Source organism: Lithobates pipiens, unplaced genomic scaffold (assembly GCF_037356315.1).
Source record: "Lithobates pipiens isolate NorthernLeopardFrog02 unplaced genomic scaffold, aLitPip1_a1.2 Scaffold_18, whole genome shotgun sequence".
Classification (NCBI taxonomy): domain Eukaryota; kingdom Metazoa; phylum Chordata; class Amphibia; order Anura; family Ranidae; genus Lithobates; species Lithobates pipiens.
Genome location: NW_027507758.1, coordinates 639,515,812 through 639,540,074, shown reverse-complemented (window position 1 = coordinate 639,540,074; position 24,263 = coordinate 639,515,812). Strand labels below are relative to the sequence as shown.

The window sequence follows — 24,263 nt, the reverse complement described above, 5'->3', positions numbered from 1 at the left end:
TTTCTGCCATTTTGTGTTTGTACCGGGGGTCTAAGTACGTTGCCACCCAGTACTGGTCCTTGACCCTTATACTTTTTATATGGGGGTCCCTGTTAAAACACTGGAGCATGAAGGCCCCCATTTGCACTAAACTGGAAGCGGTGTGGTGGCCTGGCTCCTGCTCATCATCCAGGATAATGTCGTTGTCCTCGTTCTTCTCTCCCCATCCACGCACAACAACAGGGATCCCAGAAAGGTTTAAAGCATGCTCTTCTTGCTCCTCCTCATCCGTCCCGGCACCATCCTCCTCTGACTCCTCTTCAGACTCCTGTTGTTGACTTGTCTCAGATAGAGTAGCCCCCCTGGGAATTCATCCAGCATTGCGACTTCCTCATCTTCCTGCTCCTGCTCCTCCACGGCTTGATCAATGACACAACGCAATGCACGATCCATAAAGAAGGCATAAGGTACGATGTCATTGATGGCGCCATGGCTGCGACTGACCAGTTTGGTGATCTCATCAAATGGCGGCAGAAGTCTGCATGCATCGCGCATGAGCAGCCACTGGCGTGGTGAAAAAAAACAAGCTCCCAGAACCTGTTCTGCCGCAGAGTTCGTACAGGTAGTCGTTAACTGCACGTTTCTGCTGGAGCAGCCTATCAAACATATAGAAGGTTGAGTTCCATCGCGTCGGGCAATCGCAAATAAGACATATGACCGGCAGATTGTGTCACCGCTGAATGCCAGCAAGGCGAGCCATGGCCGTGTAAGATCTTCTGAAATGGGACGAGATTTTCCTTGCCTGCCATAAGATGTCCTGGACCCCAGGGTATTTTACGATGAATCGCTGCATGACCAAGCTTAAGACGTGTGCCATGCATGGCACGTGCGTAATTTTGCCCTGTTTTAATGCACTAAGCAGATTGGCACCGTTGTCACACACCACTTTACCAACTGTCAAATTGAGCAGTGTTAGCCACTGATCTGCCTGTGAACGCAAAGCTGAAAGGAGTGCAGGGCCAGTGTGGCTCTGGGCTTCCAGGCACAACCGACGCAGCACAGCATGGCAATGTCTCACCTGGCATGTCGAATAGGTTCTGGGGAGCTTGGGTGGCGCAGTGGAAGAGACGCTATCAGCAGAAAAGGGGGAGTCAGCCGAGGAGGAGAGGGAGGAGGATGGAGGAGGAGGAGAAGAGCCAGGCCTGCATGCAATCTGTGGCGGTAAAACCAAATCTACACGGGTGCCACGGGTTACATGCTTGACGGCCGTCAGAAGATTCACCCAGTAGGCAGTAAAAGTGATATACCTTCACTGCCTGTATTTGCTAGAACACGTGTCTGTTGTCAGATGTATCTTGGCACCGACACTGTGTGCCAGAGATACATTCACTTGCTGCTGAACATGGCCATATAGCTCTGGGATGCCCTTCTGTGAGAAATACTTTCTGGGACCTTCCATTGTGGTGTTCCAATGGCCACAAATTTTCGAAAAGGCCTCCGAGTCCACCAGTTTATATGGCAGTAGTTGGCGGGCTATCAGTTCTGACAAGCCAGCCGTCAACCGTAGGGCAAGAGGGTTATCCGGCATCATCATTTTTTTACGCTCGAACATTTGGCCCATGAAAGCCTGCCTTTTTCCAGAAAAACGTGAGGATGGCATGATGGAAGGTGGAGTGGAGGACAATTGTGAGGAGAGAGGAGAAGAAGTAGAAGACGAGGCTGGACGGTGAGAGCCTGGAGTGTCTCTTTGTGGGTTCCCTTGCTCCCACTGGGCTCGGTGATGGCAGCTCATGTGCCTTCTTAAGGCGGTCATCCCTAGGTGAGTGTTGGGCTTATGCGTTGACTGCAAAGATTGCAGATGGCAACACTATTGTCAGCAGTGGACACGTTAAAAAAAGCCCACACTGCGGAGCCATGTGCCAGCATCCTGGGAGCGCCAGATGTGACCGTACATGGTTGATGCCTTGCTCCTGATACATTAGCAGTCTGCTTTGTCCCTCCTGTGCAATCTAAGTTTCGCCTGCTTCTCCTCCCTATCTGCTGGTCCATATCTCCCTCTGAACTCCCCTCCTCTTCCTCTCTTGTGGGCACCCACGTGACGTCACTAGACACGTCATCATCGATGTCTTGGGCTGATCTGGGTACTGTCGTCAGACTGCTGAGTGGCGGTTGTTGCTACCTCCTCTTCCTGATCCAATGCCAAGAGTGGCTGCGTATCGGCAATGTCTTGTGATGGATCGGAAAATAATTCCTGTGACTCAAGCGGAAGGTATATGGTGGTGGTGGTGTTGGTGGTAGTGTCTTTGGGGTTCACACATCAGAGAGTGAAGAGGGTGCAGATTGAGAGGATGAGGAGGGTGCAGAAGAGTAAGGCTGAGTGAGCCACTCAACCAAGTCTGGTGCTTCCTTTGACGTTTCACCTTCTGCAATTTGCCACTTTGGCTCAAGTCTGTTGCTCCTGCCCTACCCATACCACCCCTGGTGGGCCTGCCTCTTCCTCTGCCTGTCATTTTTAAATGACCCTGTGACAAAAGTCTCTCGAGAAGTCTGGTGCTTCCTCGGGACGTTTCACCTTCTGCAATTTGCCACTTTGGCTCAAGTCTGTTGCTCCTGCCCTACCCATACCACCCCTGGTGGGCCTGCCTCTTCCTCTGCCTGTCATTTTTAAATGACCCTGTGACAAAAGTATCTCGAGAAGTGCAGTATGTATGTGGAAGAAGGTATATAACACCCCGCTTCAATCTGTCATTTTTGGGGGCCACTGGTCTATCACACCAGTTATAATATTTTTTTTTTTTATTGCGTTTGTCACTCTTTGTAGTATCGCTGCAGAACCACTCAGCAGTCACAATGCTGCACAGTGGAAATACACTATACTATGCTTTCTATATGTGCAAGTATTTTATACGTGTATTACACACCTATATACTGCACACCAAATAGTACACCTATACCAGTCCTTAAAAGGACCTTTGTGGACCTAGTAGCTAGTGATTTGCAGACTGTCCCTCAGTCCCTACACTGATAAAAGACAGCTGCAGAATCGGGCAGCAATCAGCAGCACAGCAGTCAGCAGCAGTGCACCACAACCCTATATATTTACACCTAAACCAGTCCTTAAAAAGGACCTTTGTGGACCTAGTAGCTAGTGATTTGCAGACTGTCCCTCAGTCCCTACACTGATAAAAGACAGCTGCAGAATTGGGCAGCAATCAGCAGCACAGCAGTCAGCAGCAGTGCACCACAACCCTGTATATTTACACCTATACCAGTCCTTAAAAGGACCTTTGTGGACCTAGTAGCTAGTGATTTGCAGACTGTCCCTCAGTCCCTACACTGATAAAAGACAGCTGCAGAATCAGGCAGCAGTCAAGTATAATATTTCATTCTATATTTAAAAGAAAGTAGATTATACGTGTACAACCCTATATACTGTACACCTATATCAGTCCTTAATAGGACCTTTGTGGACCTAGTAACTAGTGATTTGCAGACTGTCCCTCAGTCCCTACACTGACAAAAGACAGCTGCAGAATCGGGCAGCAGTGCACTCAGCAATCACCAGCACCCTATATACTGTACACCTATACCAGTCCTTAAAAGGACCTCTGTGGACCTAATAGTAATAGCTAGTGATTAAACTGACTGTCCCTGCTCCACACAGTGTCCTGTCCCTACACTGACAAAAGACAGCTGCACAATCAGTCAGCAGTGCACTTAGTAATCACCAGCACAGCAGTGCACCAGAACCCTATATACTGTACACCTATACCAGTCCTTAAAAGGACTTTTGTGGACCTAATAGCTAGTGATTTGTGTCACTACAGTCTCTCCCTGCTCCACACAGCGTCCTGTCCCTACACTGACATAAGACAGAATGTAAAATGGCCGCCAGATCAGATCTATTTATAAGATAGGGGGAATGTTCAATTGTCCATGTGCTGAAATGTCTCAATTGGCTGTCCTGTACCCCATGATGGATGTGTCATCATCGGTCAAAGTTCTTTCACAATGTAAACGCATATGTCCGCCGGGCGAACCGCAAGGCCATCTCTAGTTCAGTGTGCTGGATTTGAAGAGCGGGTATTATCAGATCCCAATGTGCCCCGAAGATAGGGAAAAGACCGCCTTCATCACCCCAGTGGGGTTCTTCGAGTTTAACCGGATGTCCCAGGGATTGTCTGGGGCCCCAGCAACTTTCCAAAGGCTCATGGAAAAGACAGTGGGCGACATGAACTTGATAGAAGTGCTGGTCTACCTGGATGATATAATAGTCTTCGGGAGAACATTGGAAGAGCGTGAGGCACATCTGGAAAAGGTTCTGAAGAGACTCCATGAAGAGGGCTTTCCATGGAAAAATGTCAGTTCTATCAACCCTCAGTGACTTACTTGAGACATGTCGTGTCTAAAGAGGGCGTAGCAACTGACCCGAAGAAGCTAGAGGCTGTCACTTCTTGGCCCAGGCCCTCCAATGTGACTGAACTCAGGTAATTCTTTGGGTTGTACCCATACTATACAAGGTTTGTGGAGGGGTTTGCAAAAATAGCCCATCCTCTCACTGAGCTCCTGAAGAACCAGGAAGAGGCTGGTGAAGACTCAGAACGGTACGGGAAGCCGAAAGAAGGACCCAGGAAGAAGAGAGAGTCCATCCAGAGTCAGTGGACCTCAGAGTGTGAAGATGCCTTTAGACGACTGAAGTGGAGCCTTACCACTGCTCCGGTGTTGGTCTATGCAGACCCTACTAAGCCCTACGAGCTCCATGTGGATGCCCGTCGGGACAGACTGGGGGGAGTGCTCTACCATGAACACGAAGGGTCTTTGCGACCCGTCGCCTATGTGAGCCGAAGCCTGATCCCCGCAGAAAAGAACTATCCAACTTATAAGCTGGAGTTCCTGGCTCTGAAGTGGGCAGTGGTAGACAAGCTAAAAGACTACCTGTATGGGGTTGAATTTGTGGTGAAAACGGACAACAACCCCCTCACTTGCTCACTACTGCCAAGCTGGATGCCACTGGTCACAGGTGGCTTGCAGCCCTTTCAGCTTTTACCTTTAGCCTGAAGTACAGACCAGGAGCTGGTAACCGAGATGCGGATGCCCTATCCAGAAGACCTCATGACCCCTTGAGTTCCCCAGAAGACTGGACTCAACTCACTCCTGAAGGAGTCAGGGCCCTATGTGAGGGGACAAGTCACTACGAAAAGGGTGGGGCCAGAGCCGAAGATGTAGGAGTATCTGCAGCAGGAGTCCCCAGATGTTACTGTGATGTCTCCCAAGTGGTGCAAGAGGGTCTTCCCAAGCTGTCCAGGAAGGATCTCAGGAAAGATCAGGAAGAAGATCCATTGTGTGGACTGGTGAGGAAGGCATTGGAGCGCCAACAACCTGATGTGCTCCAGAAGAGTCCTTGTAAGAAAGCCCGGCTGTTGCTGAAAGAGTGGGATCAGTTGCAGCTGCAACAGGGAGTGGTCTACTGAAGGGGCCCTTTCCGACGTTCCAAAAGAAAAGTGGCAGTAGCTCTTACCGGAGAAGCACAGAGAAAGGGTATTAATTGCTTTACATGACCACCATGGCTACCTGGGAGCCAAAAGGACTTTACAGTTAGTAAAAGACAGATTTTACTGGCCCCCACATGAGGAAAGAAGTGGAGAGTTACTGTCATTCCTGCCTCAGGTGCATACAACGGAAGACACAGAGGGCTGCCTCAATGGGCTATCTGGGAAGCCAGGGCCCAATGGACCTGGTCTGCATAGATTTTCTCTGCCTGGAGAACGACGTGAGTGGAACAGGGGACATCTTGGTGGTGACAGACCACTTCACCCGATATGCCCAGGCTTTCCCCACTAGGGATCAGCAAGCAATCACGGTGGCAAAGACTCTTGTTGAGAAGTTCTTTGTACATTACGGATTACCTCAAAGGATACACTCAGACCAGGGAAGAGACTTTAAAAGTAGACTAAAAGAACTACTGGAGTTATTGGGCATACAGAAGTCAAGGACCACACCCTATCACCCACAAGGGGATCCCCACTGGAGTAGACACATTGCTGCATTGGTTCATGCCTACAATAGCACCAAATGTTATTCACCCTATCGGTTAATGTTCGGCCGAGAAGCCAGGCTACCAGTGGATCTGGCCTTTGGAACCTCTCTGGACCATACTTCAGAGTCTTCTTATAAAGGGTATGTGAACAGGCTGAAAAAGAACTTGAAAATCGCTTATGAGCAAGCCTAAGCCACCTCAAGGTCCAGAGAGAGCAGAAACAAAAAGAACTTTGATCTGAGAGTAAAGATTCAAGATCTTCAAGTAGGTGACTGGGTACTGCTGAGAAACTTGGGCATCCCAGGGAAACATAAGCTGGCCGATCACTGGAAATCGCAGCCTTATGTTGTGTGCAGAAAACTCCCAGGCATTCCAGTATATGAAATCAAACCCGAAGGGAGCACTGGACCAGTGAAAACCTGGCACCGGAACCACCTGTTGCCCCTCACAGAGGCTGTTAGGACAAGTCCTGAGAAGGAATTCCCATCCACATCCAGTGAAGTCAGTAGGCCGACAACCAGATCTCAGTCAAAGTCCTTGGAGGAAGAAAATGAAGAATTAGGGGTGAGTTGGTTGTGACCCATGGAGGCTCCAGAAATAGATATGGAGGTCCTCCTTCAAGCACAGGAAGATCATACTGAAACTCTCAGAGCAGAGGCCCCAGAGTTTGTGCCGGTAGTTGACTCTATTGAAGAGCTGGTTGCTCCTAGTTACTCTCCGCCTGTTGACACTGAGGGGTTGAAGATACCTGCCAGTTGGAAATGGAAACCCCAAAAGTTCCAAGAGAAAACAGACATTCGCCCACCCCGCAGACTGACTTATGACACATTGGGCGAATTCTCTGAGTCATCACAGTACGTTAGTAAAAGAAACTCTAAGCTGCCTGGTACACCTACTACTGATTCAGTAGGGGACAACCCCACCTCACCCCTTGGCACATCTGTACCAAACATGGTAATATCAGCTGTGAGTGCACAGGACAGCTCCCCACCATACGACAACTGGTGGGAGGCTCCTATGTCCGTTTTATATAGCCACATAGATGCTAAAGTGCAAAGCCTCTTTGGGGACCAAAGAGATCAAGTAGGGGGAGTGTGTAGCGGGGACATATTAGTTTATTAACGTGGTTATGTATATGTCAACGGTAAATCTGTGGACATTGAGCTGGCTCAGTGTTTGGAGCCATCTATTGACAAAATCTGGTAACGCACAAGATATGATGATTATAAACACAAAGACTTTCATAGGAAGTACTGTTTGTTTTGCTGAGAGGTTTGACCCTTGTTACCCAGGAGTCTGTGTGACCTACCCATGAACACTCTGATATGCAGTGCATGCTGGGTAGGGTATAAAAGGGACTGTGGCGGCCATATTTGGTCTCTTGGGACCACGCTGCCTGTCTGTGTGCAACTGTGAGGAGGATCCTCGGACACATAGGCATAAAGGCACCGCGGACTGCAAACCGGACTGTTTGCGAGGTGACTTGACGGAGCCTGAGAGCTGGTGATTGGATTGGCGAGGTTCTGAGATGCTTGTTGGAGTAGCGGAAGACAGGTTCCAGTCAGCAGAGTGACACAGAGCATCTGGCCCAGTCTAATCTGAAGCAAGCTGCAGTTACTGGACTCAAGTCATCATCCAGAACTCTCATCCAAATGGTGAGCAGGTTACGGCCCACCATTTGTTATTACTGCACGCAGTTAGACTCACTCACAGGCCTTGCTGGAACCTGTTGTTCCACGGAAGCGTAACTGACATTTAGTAGGCTTGAGGCCTAGTTCACTTTAGCGCCCAAGTGTGATTACAATTTCTTGGAACTATACCTGGAGCATTCTAAGTTAACTTTTGCATTTACCCCTTTGGATTACAAATATCTGAAGAACTACTTAAGCTGGCGAAGAATGAAGATAAAGGAGAAAGTGCTTTAAGTGAGGCCTCACGTAAAACGTTAAGTAAGGGGAGCTCCCAGGTCTAGATAATAACACACTTGTATATTGCTTATTGTATTTGACTGTTGATTCATGCTGTACTGACGTTCTACGTTGGGACGACAGTACAATCCATGTAACCATTTACTTGTTATACTTTCAGTAAAAGTATTTCTGGTTAAGAGTACGATTGTGTGGCATACTGTCTTTCCCCACCAGGTGGAGCCAGAGAATCCTGAGGGATCGATACAGGTAACTTATACTGTTTATATTGTACTGTATTATTGCACCACAGCTGTGCCAAGGGGACAGAGTTACACTAAAGGGGGATTTCTCTGAGGAGTGCAGGCCCAATTCAATTTAGCAGCTCCTTTGGGGGTAAGTGCTACATTAATGTATTTTTATTTCTTTTTGTTTTTTAGGGTGGCCCCTTAAGTGGTTAAAACACAATTTCATTGGATCCATCTAGTGGCCATAATGTTGTATTGCGCTATTTTTACTGATTGAGGAATGTCAGGAAAAACACCCTGTTATGGTTACTAGAGACCATAACAATCATAGGAAATCACGGCATTAATTTATGGCCAGAATTTGTAATTCTTGATGAATTTTTGTCCCATTCGTCCAATTAATTTTCTATAAGTAGATGCCCTAGTTTTCCTCATCAGACATGTTTTCATACAACTGAGATCATACTCATATAATTCAGTGTGCACTGTACTCATAAGTGTATAAGTTAAAGTGTATGTAAACCCTTGTAACAAAAAAGGTGGTGGCGGCAGTTTAAATGAGGTGCGGAGCATGCCGTTGGCATAAATTGCATTTAATATACCATATGTGTGCACAAGTAAAATCAGATCACAGTATAATAGTAGAGAGCACATTTATATAGTCACCTCATCAACAAATAATAAAACAAATAGCACATGGTTATAATATTGTATAACAGATAATACAGAACTGCAATTTTGCATCCGTATGGTAAAAACTGTCCACACTATGGCATAAAGATATACAGGCTCTCCTCACTTAATGACCAGGTTCCGTTCCAGCGACCAGCTTGTTAAACAAATTGGACGTTAAACGAGGAGACACAAGTAATCAATATTTTAAGCATTCTTAACCACTTGCTTACAGGGCACTTAAACACCTTCCTGCCCAGACCAATTTTCAGCTTTCGGTGCTCTCACAATTTGAATGACAATTACTCAGTCATGCAACACTGTACCCAAATGAATTTTTTGTCCTTTTTTTCCCACAAATAGAGCTTTCTTTTGGTGGTATTTGATCACCTCTGGGGTTTTTATTTTTTGCGCTATAAATAAAAAAAGACCGAAAATTTTGAAAAAAAACGCATATTTCTTTGTTTCTGTGACAGAATTATGCAAATTATAAATTTTTCTTCATAAATTTTGGTCACAATTTATACTGCTACATGTCTTTGGTAAAAATAACCCAAATTAGTGGATATTATTTGGTCTTTGTGAAAGTTAGAGAGTCTACAAGCTGTGGTGCGAATCGCACAAAATTGATCACATCTGATGTACTGGTGGCCTATCTCGCTTCTTGTGACCCGAACAAGTCAGGAAAGTACAAATACCCCCCAAATGACCCCTTTTTGGAAAGTAGACATTCCAAGGTATTTAGTAAGAGGTATAGTGAGCTTTTTGATGTTGTCATTTTTTTCCCACAATTCTTTGCAAAATTAAGATTTTTCATTTTTTTTTTTTTCTCCACAAAATTGTCATTGTAATAGGTTATTTCTCTCACGTGGCATGTGTATACCACAAATGACACCCCCCAAAAAATTCTGCTACTCCTCCTGAGTATTACAATACCACATGTGTGGGACTTTTTCACAGCCTGGCCACATAGAGAGGCCCAACATGCAGGTAGCGCCATCATGTGTTCTAGGAACATAAGTTACACATCTAACTTGTTGACTATTTATTACACTTTTGAAGCACCAGGACAATGACACGTGACACTGATGACAGATGGCACTGATACGTGGCAATGATGACAGGTGGCACTGATGACAGATGGCACTAATATGTGGCACTGATGACAGATGGCACTAATATGTGGCACTGATGACGCGTGGCACTTATACGTGGCACTGATGACACGTGGCACTAATACGTGGCACTGATGACACGTGGCACTGAAACGTGGCACCGATGACAGATGGCACTAATACGTGGCACTAATATGTGCCACCGATGACAGATGGCACTAATACATGGCACCGATGACGCGTGACACTGATGACAGATGGCACTGATAAGTGGCATTGATGACACGTGACACTGACAACAGATGGCACGTGACACTGACAGGTGGCACTGATGACAAATGGCACTGATACGTGGCACTGATGACAGATGGCACTATGTGGCACTGATGACACGTGGCACTGACGGCAGGTGGCACTGACGGCAGGTGGCACTGGGGGCAGGTGGCACTGGGGGCAGGTGGCACTGGGGGCAGGTGGCACTGACGGCAGGTGGTACTGGGGTGGATGGCACTGGGGGCAGGTAGCACTGGGGTGGATGGCACTGGGGGCAGGTAGCACTGGGGTGGATGGCACTGGGGGCAGGTAGCACTGGGGTGGATGGCACTAGGGGCAGGTAGCACTGGGGTGGATGGCACTAGGGGCAGGTAGCACTGGGGTGGATGGCACTGGGGGCAGGTAGCACTGGGGTGGATGGCACTGGGGGCAGGTAGCACTGGGGTGGATGGCACTGGGGCAGATAGCACTGCTGGGGGCGGATGGCACTGCTGGGGGCGGATGGCACTGCTGGGGGCGGATGGCACTTTTTATTTCATTTTTTTAATTTTTTTTTCTTCCAGAATCAGAACGGCTGCCGCTGCAGCCGTTCATCTCTCCCCTCTCGCACTGTCTGTGCGAGGAAGGAGAGCGGCGCTGCGAGATGATCTCATATGTTTACATATGAGATCATCTCCCATTGGACACGCCGATCACGCTGTAAACGGCCGCTGTGATTGGCCGTTTACAGCGATCTGTGTTTGCCTGTCCCCGGGGGACACGGCGAACACAGAACTTCCGCGATGCGCGCCCGCGGCGGCGCGCATTGCGGAAGTAAACATCAGGCCGTCCAGGGACGACCGCCCGAACGAACGCGCCTGCTCTACGGCCGTAATTCGGCTATAGGGCGGGCGCGAGGAGGTTAACTACTGTACTGTACTGTATTCTGAAGAAAAAAAAAAGGTCTAAACACAAAACTTCAACTCAGTAATGTTGTTTTCATTTACATAAGTACAGAACAAAAAATATAAACAACACAAATCCTGTACTGTACAGGATACAATGATTTAAAGTGGAGGTCCACCCTAAAGTGGACCTTCCGCTCATTGGAACCCTCCCCCCCTCCGGCGCCACAATTGGCACCTTTCAGGGGGGAGGGGGGTTCAGGTACCTGTACAGTACAGGTATCTGCACCCACTTCCGGCGTAGATTCTGCAGAAGGTACGCCCCTTTCCACAGAATCTATGCCCCTTTCCGAAGGTCCCCCGCTGCCTGCTGGGAAACATACGGATCCCAGAGACAGCGAGGACCATCCTTATTGCGCAGCGCGACTCGCGCTTGCGCAGTAGGGAACCGGGAAATGAAGCCGAAAGGCTCCACTTCCTGATTCCCATACCCAAGATGGCAGCGGCAGCACTCGAGAGACGATCGAGAGATCGGTTTCGGGTGCCGACATCGTGGGCACGCTGGGCGGGTAAGTGTCATTATTTTAAAAGTCAGCAGCTGCAGTATTTGTAGCTGCTGACTTTAAAAAAAAAAAAAGAAAACGGCGGACTCCCGCTTTAAAGTGCCCAGAAAGTAAATGTATACAAATATAAATTTAGGGGTTGATTTACTAAAACTGAAGCATGCAAAATCTGGTGCAGCTCTGCATAGAAACTTCCAGGTTTTATTGTCAAAGCTTAATTGAACAAGCTGAAGTTAGAAGCTGGTTGGCTACCATACACAGCTGCTCCAGGTTCTGAGTGCTCCAGTTTTAGTAAATCAACCCCTCTGAGTAACATTTTAGTCATCAAATCCTTCAAAGGGTGATAGTGCTTCAGGGTCATCAGTGCCATTGAAATTACCAGCAGCATCATCATTGGAGTTACCAATTCATACAGATCTCCATTGTGCTATGGGGGAGGGGGTAACAATATGGCAGTCCCAGAGATATTCTATAAAAAGTAGATGGAGTAATAGATTGAAATTAATCCTATTATTGTATATTATATAACTGCTTGTTAGAACCCAAATGGTCTAATTATCTGTATATAAGAAATGGAACAGGTGAAAGAGGTATCCATAGAAATTTGATTTATCGGCATATAACACGTGCTGGTGTATAACACGCACCCTAAGTTTAGGAGGGAATGTTAAGGAAAAAAACTTACATTTAAATGCCCGTCAATGCAGCCTTGTCAGTGTCCATCTGCAGCCTTGTCAGTGTCCATCTGCAGCCTTGTCAGTGTCATTTTCAGCCTTGCCGTTTAAAAATGGCACCGCCAAGATACAGAGCCGGATGTCCTGTATATCTCGGCAGAGCTCGGTAGCTCTCGCCCGTACTCAGTGGCTCTTGGCCGATCTCGGTGGCTTTCGGCGGCTGGTGCGGGACTGCGAGAGCGGGGGCGAAAGCCACCGAGAACGGCCAAGAGGCTCACAACACGCACCCACAATTTCAAGGGGAAAAGGTGCGTGTTATATGCCGATAAATATGGTAAGTGCCGAGTTGATGTGCATAAAAAGTGTTCCAGAGAGCATAATGAAGACCCAACAACGTTGGGGAAAGTATGAGAAAGAACCTGTTACCCAAACGAAAGAGATTAGATGGTGTGAAATATGTGTAAGGGTGAAATGGAAATAGAGATCTCGAGTTGAAACTGCCACAAACACTTATCCCCTGTACACACGATAGGATTTTCCGACAACAAAATCCATGGGATTTTTTCTGACGGATATTGGCTCAAACTTGTCTTGCATACACACGGTCACACAAAGCTGGTCAGAAATTCCAAAAGTCAAGGACGCAGTGATGTACATCGCATACGATGAGCCGAGAAAAAGGAAGTTCAATAGCCAGTGCTGCTCTTCTGATTGATTCCGAGCATGCGTGGCACTTTGTGCATCAGAATTGTGTACACACAATCAGAATTTCCGACAATGGATTTTGTTGTCGGAGAATTTCAGAACCTCAAATTTTGTGTCCTATGGAAAATGTGTGATGGAGCCTACACACGGTCCGAATTTCCGACAACAAGGTCCTATAACACATTTTCCATCGAAAAATCCTATCGGGTGTACAGGACATAAAAGCAATTGCAGCCTCTTACCAGAAGCAATGGAACTCCCATCACAGAGGGACAAACACACATTGGCAATCTCACAGGAACAGATCCAACCATGGTACTCCCTCTCTGTAAACTCATCCGGTGTATTCCTTGCAATCTCCGAATACTCACGCAGAGGAGTTTACAGCACTCTAGCCTCAATCAACTGAACCATATATCTAATGGGTGTTCACTAAGGATGAGCCGAACACTCCTCGGTTCGCACCAGAACCTGCGAACAGACCTAAACTTCGTGTGAACTTTAGAACCCTATTAAAGTCTATGGGACTCGAACGTTCAAATCTAAAGTGCTAATTTTAAAGGCTAATATGCAAGCTACTGTCCTAAAAAGTGTTTGGGGACCTGGGTCCTGCCACAGGGGACATGTATCAATGCAAAAAAAGTTTTAAAAATGGCAGTTTTTTCGGGAGCAGTGATTTTAATAATAGTAAAGTGAAACAATAAAAGTGTAATATTCCTTTACATTTCGTACCTGGGGGGTGTCCATAGCATTCCCTTGCTTAGAACTGTCCCTGCACAAAGTGTAATTTCTGCAGAAAAAAAAAAATTTTAAAATCACTCGCGGCTATAATGAATTCAATTACCAGGCCCTTCAGGTCTGGTATGGATATTAAGGGGAACCCCGTGTCAAATTAAAAAAAATATTGAAAATATAAAAAAAAAAAGCCTGGGGTTCCCCCAAATTCAATTACCAGGCCCTTCAGGTCTGGTATGGATATTAAGGGGAACCCCGCGTCAAATAAAAAAAAATAGACGTGGGGTTCCCCCTAAATATCCATACCAGACCCTTCAGGTCTGGTATGGATATTAAGGGGAACCCCGCGTCAAATTAAAAAAAATATTGACGTGGGGTTCCCCTTAAAAACCCATACCAGACCCTTTATCTGAGCACGCAACCTGGCAGGCTGCAGGAAAAGAGGGGGGGACGAGAGAGCGCCCCCCCCTCCTGAACCGTACCAGGCCACATGCCCTCAACATTGAGAGGATGCTTTGGGGTCCCCCCCAAAGCACCATGTTCCCATGTTGATGGTGACAAGGGCCTCATCCCCACAACCCTGGCCGGTGGTTGTGGGGGTCTGCGGGCGGGGGGCTTATCAGAATCTGGAAGCCCCCTTTAACAAGGGGACCCCAGATCCCGACCCCCCCTGTTTGAAATGGTAAGGGGGGTACAAAAGTACCCCTACCATTTCACAAAGAAAGTGTAAAAAATTGTTAAATAAGACAAACACACTTTTTAAAAAGTCCTTTATTAAAAATAAAAAAAAGATTCCAGCGGTGGTAATCCACTCTTGCTATCCAGCGACGGATGATCATCTCTCCGGGGTCCAGCGATGGCTGATCTGATCCAGCGACGGGTGATCTCTCAGTCCAGCGTAGCGCAGTCCATCCATCCTTCCTCTGTCTCCACTGTCTGAGACACTGCGGGATCCCGGCGGCCTGATGTTTCTTATATGAGGAGGGTGGGGCCACCCATCACCTGACCCCGCCCCCCCTCTGATGCAAGTGGGGAAGCCAGGCTTCCCCAATGACATGTGGGTGACCCCCTCCCCCTCTGATGTAACGGAAACATACGAGATGCTTAAGAATCCAGAATCTCATCACCATCCCCCCACCTCCATCCTTAATCTCTACAAGACACAACACACAGAAGATTCTATAAGTCACCAAGAAGATGATGGAGCTGCTGACAGGAGAGGTGAGCGGTGCTGGGAATTCGGGGACATTATCTGGTAACTGACAAGGGATGTATCTGGATGGTGACTGTATCATTGTGTGTATCAGGTTCCTATAAGGTAGGGGCGTCCAAACTTTTTTTCAAAGAGGGCCAGATTTGATGAAGTAAACATGCGCGAGGGCCGACCGTTTTGCCTGACAGTCTTTGAACCATTAAAATTTTGTCTAAGTGTGTTCGTTCTAGTTCTAATACACTGCCCAACAAGAATTCTCTTGCCTTTGTGGCTGCATGGTGAAAAGATGAACTTATTTGGATATGCCTTATTTATTGGAGTATAACACGCACCTTCACTTTAAGAGGGAAGTTTCAGGGGAAAAAAAACTTAAAATCTTAAATAAAAAACTGTGAAGCAAAATAAGGGTTAGTGCCCATCTGCAGACCCACAATTGCCAGGAATGCACTCACCATTGCCAGGAACGCAGCCCCACCGTTGCCAGGAATGCATCTACCATTGCCAGTAATGCAGCCCCACCATTGCCAGTAATGTACTCACCATTGCCAGGAATGCAGCCACCATTGCTAGGAATGCACTCACCATTGCCAGGAATGCAGCCACCATTGCCTGGAATGCACTCACCAATGCTAGGAATTCACTCACCATTGCCAGGAATGCATCCACCATTGCTAAGAATAAACTCACCATTGCCAGGAATGTAGCCCCACAATTGCCAGGAATGCACTCACTATTTTCCATCAGTGCAGCCTTGGAGGGGGCAGGACGAGCGCCAAAGAGATCCTACAGGAGAATCTCCTGTTTACACAGCGGCCTCTTTAAGAGAAAGTCCCGCCACCTTTGATGGAGAGAACAGTTGTCCAATGGCAGCGCTGGAGACGGGACTTCCTATTACAGAGGCTGCCGTGTAAACAGGAAATACTCCTCTTGTGTGCATGGCACTCCTCCCGCCTCCTCCCTCCGAGGCATCAAACCTAGATATCTTTTGTGGCCCCGGCGCTGGGAGATCATCGGGGGCCAAAAAAGATATACATGTTTAAATAACCAGGTGGGCCGTTCAAAACCGGACCGCGGGCCAGACTTTGGACATGCCTGCTCTACGTAGTTTAAGGTTAAACCTCTTTTCTTCTCATTTTAATGAGTGGCCATGAGTCTTGTTAAACTCCCTTCCGCAAAAATGTTTTCTGCCTATTGTGGGGTCACCAGTAGGGTATTTGTACATTGAAATCATATCCCCTCTCAAGCGTCTCTTCTCCAGAGAGAATAAGTTCAGTGCTCGCAAATTTTCCTCATAACTAATATCCTCCAGACCCTTTATTATCTTTGTTGCCCTTCTTTGTACTTGCTCCATTTCCAGTACATCCTTCCCGAGGACTGGTGCCCAGAACTGGACAGCATACTCCAGGTGTGGCCGGACCAGAGTCTTGTAGAGCGGGAGAATTATCGTTTTATCTTTGGAATGAATCCCCTTTTTTAATGCATGCCAATATTCTGTTTGCTTTGTTAGCAGCAGCTTGGCATTACATGCCATTGCTGAGCCTATCATCTACTAGGACCCCCCAGGTCATTTTCCATCCTAGATTCCCCCAGAGGTTCTCCCCCCAGTGTATAGATTGCATTCATATTTTTGCCATCCAAATGCATTTAAAATTTTTCTACATTGAACCTCATTTGCCATGTAGTTGCCCACCCCATTAATTTGTTCAGATCTTCCTGCAAGATTTCCACATCCTGCAGAGAAGTTATTGCCCTGCTTAGCTTAGTATTGTCTGCAAATACAGAGATTGAACTGTTTACCCCATCCTCCAGGTCATTTATGAATAAAAAAAATAGGATTTTTAAAACAGCTTACCTGCAAAAATCCTTTTCTTTGATGTACATCAGGGGACACAGAGCCATATTAATTACTATGTGGGTTATATCGGACAGACAGGTGCTGGACACTGGCATGCCCCTAAGGCGTGTACTCCCTATATAACCCCTCCCATTACTGGGAGTCCTCAGTTTTAGCCAAGCAATACAAGTGTATACCAAGAAGGGAGGGGCCACTGTGTCCCCTGCTGTACATCAAAGAAAAGGATTTTACAGGTAAGCTGTTTTAAAAATCGTATTTTCTTTTCTTACATCAGGGGACACAGAGCCATAGTAATTACTATGTGGGATGTCCCATAGCAATGGCAACTGAAGGGAGGGAGACGCAACTAAAAAGAAAGGAAGTCAGAGGACTCATACTGCAGCCTGCAGCACACTGCACCCGAAGGCTATATCTTCATGATCTTTAACATCGATTTGATAAAATCTGGTAAACGTATGAACTGAAGACCAAGTCGCGGCCTAACAGATCTGAGCCATAGAGGCCTGATGATGCACCACCCAAGAAGCACTAATTACCCTGGTTCAGTGTGCTTTAACATGAAAAGGAGGACTCTTCTTCTTTAAACCATAAGCCTGAATAATGAGGCTCTGGGAAGAAAGAAGGAAGAACATTATCTTGGTTTAAGTGAAAACCTGTCACCACCTTTGGCAGGAATTCAGGATGAGGACTTAACACCACCTTATCCTTATGCATGATCAGATATGGCTCTTTACAAGACAGAGCCGTTAGTTCCGATACTCTTCTAGCAGAAGAAATTACAACCAGAAAAACTATCTTTCTAGTTAAAAGAATCAAGGGAATTTCATGTAAAGGTTCAAAAGGCTGTTTCTGCAAAGCCGACAAGACCAAATTCAAATCCCAAGGATTTAGAGGTGCCTTGATAGGGGGATTGATCCGTGATACCCCCCTGAACAAAGCTACTCACTAAAGAGTGAGAAGCCAGAGGCCATTGAAAAAATATTGACAAGGCTGAGTTCTGGCCCTTGATAGTATTCAAGGCCAGCTTCATTTCTAATCCCATTTGCAGGAACTCAAGGATCCTACCTATGACATATTTCCTGGGGTGCCAACCCCTGGATCCACACCAGGAAACATATGCCTTCCAGACTCTATATTAAATGACCCTGGAAGCCAGCTTCCTGGCATTAATCAAGGTAGACATTACCGAAGGGGACAACCCACAATCCTTTAGAATGCGGGTTTCAATAGCCAGACCGTTAAATTTAGTGTCTGTAAAGTGCGTGAGAAGGTCTGGCCGTAATGGTAGAGTCCAAGGGACTCCTACTGCCATCTTTATGATCTCGGCCAACCAAGATCTTCTGGGCCACCAGAATCACCTCCTTTTGTTCCTGCTTGATCCTGCGAAGAAGACGTGGAAGAAGCAGAACTGGATGAAATGCATAGATCAGAGAAAACTGATCCCATGGGAAGACTAATGCGTCTGTTCCGCAAGCTAGCGGATCCTTTGTTGACAACCTTGTTGTTGAATATGGACACGAATAGGTCTACGTCCGAAGTACCCTATCTCTGACATATCGCTAGGAAGATGTCGAGGTGACGAGACCATTCTCCCGGAATTAAATTGTTGGTGACTCAAAAAAAAAACTGTTGAAAACTGCCGATAGGCAAGGGACGTTGTGTTCTGCCCAAGCAAAATGATTCACCTCTTGTTGGGCTGCACGACTCCTCGTGCCCCCCTGGTGATTGATGTAAGCCACAGCCGTGGCATTGTCGGACTGAATCCTGACAGGACAGTCCTTTTAGTCTGACCGTCCAGGACTTTTGAGCCAGACAAACTGCCCGAATCCCCAAAATGTTGATAGGCAAGGTCCTTTCCAACTCGGACCACTTCCCCTGGACAGAATTCTCTTCCAGGACTGCTCCCCAGCCTAGAAGACTGGCATCCTTAATCACCACTTTCCAAGAGACTGGTGGAAACGATTTTCCCTTTTGGAGGTTGCTGGATATCAACCACCAATTTAGGCTCTGACGCACGTCGGGAGCCAGACAAATTGGAAAATCTAAGGCCTGAACCTTTTTGTTCCAGGCCGCAAGGATTGTGTTTTGTAGCAATCTTGAATGAAACTGCACGTAAGGGACAGCCTCGAAGGAGGCCACCGTTTTTCCCAATAGTCTCATGCACAACTGAATGGAAGGCTTTTTCTTTGCCTTGATGAGTTGAATTAGTTCTATAATGAAACTGATTCTTTTCTGGGGTAGAAGTACCCTTTTCTGTATGGTATCTATGAACAGACCCAGGTACTGTAATCTCCTTTATGGTTTTAAGGAGGATTTTTCTAGGTTGAGAATCCAGCCTAGAGATTCCAGGGAGTTTACCGTTGTGACCAGCCTGTGGTTTAGCCCTGAAACTGAATGATCTATTAAAAGTATATCGTCTAGGTAGGCTAGAACCGTTATGCCCTGAGCCCTTAATATGGCTAAAGGAGGTGCCAGAATTTTTGAGAACACCCATGGTGCTGTGGCTAGACCGAATGGCAGAGCCACAAATTGAAAGTGATGATTTTCTACTTCGAAGTGCAGAAATTTCTGGTGATCGGGAAATATTGGCACGTGAACATTTGACCTTACAAACCGAGGAGACAGAAAAACTCAGAACTTTAATTTGTAACCTAGAGAAACGGCAGAAGCCACCCATCTGTCTTGACATTGCTCCTGCCAGATCCTTGAGAATTGCAGGAGCCCTCCCTCACCCGAGCGAGCGGGGGCGCCCCTTCATAAGGAGGCTTTAGCACTCTGTTTTGTGGGCTTTCCGCCCCAAGATCACTTCTGAACTTGGGGTTTTCCCCTTGAACCTGACGCTTGAGGCCGTCGAGACTGCCTAGAGCAGTGATGGCGAACCTTGGCACCCCAGATGTTTTGGAACTACATTTCCCATGATGCTCCAGTACACTGCAGAGTGCCAGAGCATCATGGGAAATGTAGTTCCAAAACATCTGGGGTGCCAAGGTTCGCCATCACTGGCCTAGAGGCTGATGTCCCTGGTACAGAAGAAGAAGACCGCTTAAAGGAGAAATGTCTGAATTTCTTCTTTACGATAAAAGAGAGCTTTTTCCATTAGAGATCTTTTGTAGGTATTTATTCAAATTGTCTCCAAATATCCATTCACCATGAAAAGGGAAATTGGCTAAGAGCTTTTTACACGGCGTTTCGGCTGATCAACTTTTCAGCCAAAGAATTCTGCGAGAATGCACTAGTCCAAGCATAAGCCATGAGGTCTGAATGACAGCATGTCTCATAGCGTCTACTGTGAAACCTGGATCCTTTAACATGAGCGCATTATCAACCGGACATGTGAGATTCTTATTCACTGAGGCAATTGCAGCATCAACCGCTGGAACCCCCCAATTTCTTATAGAAATCTTCTTCCATAGGATACAGTGTGCAGAATCTCTTGGGCGGATAACATTGTTCGGATGTTCCCATTCAGCATACATAGTTTCCTTAGCCATGCATGAATAGGAAAGGCATCCCCAGACGGAGGTTTTAATGATCCTAACTCAGAGGTGGGATCATCAAGAGCCTGCGCTGCAGGTAGAAAAAAAGTTGAACAAACCAACTTAGTAAGAGAGCACACAAGCAAGCTGTCTTGTGATGATCCTCAGAAGATGATAAACCAGTATCTTCCAAATCTTTGGGAAGATCTGCCTGATCCCCAGTGTCCTGAACCTCCAAAGGAGGGTCTTGAGCACTATATGGGGATCTGCTACGTTTAAACCCACTATGGAGGGATAAAATAGCATCAATCTTCTTTTCCAAATTGGCAATGGTAGAAGAAAAAACCTCTTGTGTAAAATACTCAGGGGCTGAATCGTCTTGTGCAACTGCAAGCACAGTTTCCCCTGACGGCTCAATCTGACCGGCCGCAACACTCTCAGAGGAGGATGACATTCTTTTGGAAAGGGTTTTAGTTTGTTGTGTAACCATTGACCCCTTAGAGGAGTTCCTGGTCCCTTTGCCACTCATAGCTTAAAGCACAAAGCAGTGGCACTACCAGCAAAAGAATGTAAACTTGCTATGCTATAGTACAGCACAATATCTGCTATTAATCCTAGCTTCTTACAGTACAATGTGTCAAAGGGAAATGCCTGTGTCAAACCTGATCCAGCCAACCTCTCTGCTCTGTCCCTCCACCGCCAGCCGCTTCATTCACAGTGCTTTAAACACTTCCTGCACGTGTGGCCTGCATCTGATGCCGTTAGCCAGGCCCCCCACGCAGAATACGCCCCCTCTTCCATTTCAAAGGAGAGCATTTTCCTGCATGAGCGGCGTCTGCAGCATGGCAGGGGGGTAAATCCTCTGCTGAGCGGCCGCGGTCTGCCCTTTGGAAAAACAATTTTTATTTTTTTTTCAAAAGAAAGGAGGCAAATGTTCTGGCATGTCCCCCGAAGAAGAATAAAGCCAATCTGGGGGCACAGGAAGAGACCAGACCCCCCTTTTCTTACCAGAGGGTCTGTTCCAGCTGGAGGAGAGGAGAGTGAAGGCTTCTGCTGTTTCCAGCGTCAGGACGGTTAGTGCTCAATACAGCCCCCAGTGGTGACACATAGGCATGAAAACACTATACATAGAAGGAGAAATTCCTGAGAAAATCTCCCTTACCTTATCCTCACAGCAGGGTTTTATCAGAGATAAAGACCCAATCTTCACCCTTTACGGTAGGCTCCGAGACCTTATAGGAAACCTTCAGAAACCGAGGAACCTTGGGTTACCCACAATCCTGGACCTGTGACAGCACCCTGCCAGTAAAAACTTTATGGCCTCACTACCAAAAAGTACTGGATCCCAGGGCCCAGCTCTCTAAAGAGAAGCGTTCGCAACCAATACCTTGTTTCTTCGGACACGAAGAGGACATTTAACCCATGAAAATACATCAGAACGGATCCGGTCAGCATGGCTAGCCCTCATCAAGGATTACTACCCATGGAGCTCAGCACAGCACATCTTTACTTGTGACCAACACCTTAGACACTGGCGGAAAAACTGAGGACTCCCAGTAATGGGAGGGGTTATATAGGGGAGTACATGCCTTAGGGTCATGCCAGTGTCCAGCACCTGTCAGTCCGATATAACCCACATAGTAATTACTATGGCTCTGTGTCCCCTGATGTAAGAAAATAAAAAATAGGACTGGTCCCAGCACAGAACACTGGGGGACCCCACTACCCACCCCTGACCATTCCAAGTACTACCCATTTATCACCACCCTCTGAACTCGCTCTTGTAGCCAGTTTTCAATCCATTTACTCACCCTATGGTCTATGCAAACGGACCTTATTTTGTACAGTAAACGTTTATGCGGAACTGTGTCAAATGCTTTTGCAAAATCCAGATACACCTACGGGCCTTCCTTTATCTAGATACACCACGTCTACGGCCTTCCTTTATCTAGATAGTAACTCACCTCCTAATAGGTTAATAGATTGGTTTGGCAAGAATGATTCTTCATGAATCCATGCTGATTACTGCTAATGATACCATTCTCATAACTAAAATCTTGTATAAAGTCCCTTATCATCTCCTCCAAGAGTTTACATACTATTGATGTTAGGCTAACTGGTCTGTAATTCCCAGGGATGTATTTTGGGCCCTTTTTAAATATTGGTGCTACATTGGCTTTTGTACAATCAGCTGGTGCCATTCCAGTCAGTAAAAATTAGGAACAATGGTCTGGCAATTACTTGACGGAGTTCTCCAAATATTCCCGGGTGCAAGCCTCTGGTCTCGGTGATTTATTAATGTTACGTTGTCCAGGTCTAATTTTAATTCTGTCCTGTTAACCATGGAGGTGCTTCCTGTGATGTGTCTTGAGGAAAAACACTGCAGTTTTGGTTACTGAAGCCCCTCGATTTCCTTGTGAAGACTGAGGAGAAGAATAATTTCAATACCTTCGCCGTCTCTCCATCCTTTGTAACCAGATGTCCTTCCTCATTCTTTATGGGGCCAATATGGTCTGTCCTCCCTTTTTTACTGTTTACATACTTAAAGAATTTCTTGGGATTTTTTTGCTCTCCTCCGCTATGTATCTTTCATGTTCTATCTTAGCCGTCCTTATTGCACCCTTACATTTCTTGTTGCATTCTTTATATAAAGTCTGAATGCTGATGATGATCCCTCAACCATGTATTTTTTTGAAGGCCTTCTCCTTTGCTTTTATATGCATTTTTACATTGGAGTTAAGACATCCAGGACTTTTGTTTGCTCTTTTAAATTTATTACCCAATAGGATGCACTGGTTAATGCCCTTATTTAATATGCTCTTAAAGCAAACCCATCTCTCCTCCGCGTTCTTTGTTCCTAAGATTTTATCCCAATTTATGCCTTCTAGCGAGGTTTGTAATTTAGGGAAGTTGGCTCTTTTGAAATTCAGTGTCTTTGTATTCCCCTTATGTGGCCTATTTGTGTGACTTATACTGAAGCCAATTGACCTGTGGTTGCTGTTACCTAAATTGCCCAGTATTTCCACATCCGTGATCAGGTCTGTATTGTTGGTAATCAGTAGATCCAGTAAAGCTTTATTTCTGACTAGTGTCAGGTGATCAGGGTGTCACCAATGCAGTAGAGCATCATCATATGACTGGTGTGGGGTGATCAGGGTGTCACCAGTATAGTGTCATCATGACTGGCGTGAGGTGATCAGAGTGTCACCAGTACAGTAGTGTCATTTGACAGGTGTGAAGTGATCAAGATGTCACCAGTACAGTGTCATCATATGACTGGTGTGAGGTGATCAGAGTGTCACCAGTACAGTACAGTGTCATCATATGACTGGTGTGGGGTGATCAGGGTGTCACCAGTACAGTAGTGTCATATGACTGGTGTGAGGTGATCAGAGTGTCACCAGTACAGTACAGTGTCATCATATGACTGGTGTGAGGTGATCAGAGTGTCACCAGTACAGTGTCATCATATGACTGGTTTGAGGTGATCAGAGTGTCACCAGTACAGTACAATGTCATCATATGACTGATGTGGGGGTGATCAGGGAAATTGACTAGTGTCAATATGTTAAAAAGAAAAATACATTTTTTTACTTAATTTTTTTTTCTTTGTTTAACTTTTTTTTTTACTTCAATTCATCAGAGTAATTCAGTGTCACCATAGTGACAGTGTACTACTCTGAGGGGGGTGATCAGGAAATTTTGTTTCTTACACTTTAACAGCAATTTTTTTAACTGTCATCAATGGATTACATTCATGCCAGCTGTGATTAGCCCACAGCTACCACATGGCATAGGGGGCTGTAATTGGCCAAGTACCATGTGATAGCTGTAGGCCAATCACAGCATCACTATAGGAATCACGGCTATTATGAATTCAATTAATTCATAACAGCTTTGTTGACATTGTGATCATGAGATCCTCCA

The 24,263-nt window shown here is 46.4% G+C and overlaps 1 protein-coding gene across 1 annotated transcript in view; it reads left to right on the top strand.

The window, feature by feature from the left end:
• LOC143989807 (uncharacterized) overlaps positions 1–24,263 on the top strand; it is a 117,891-nt gene that overhangs the window by 23,649 nt on the left and 69,979 nt on the right. The window lies entirely within an intron of this gene.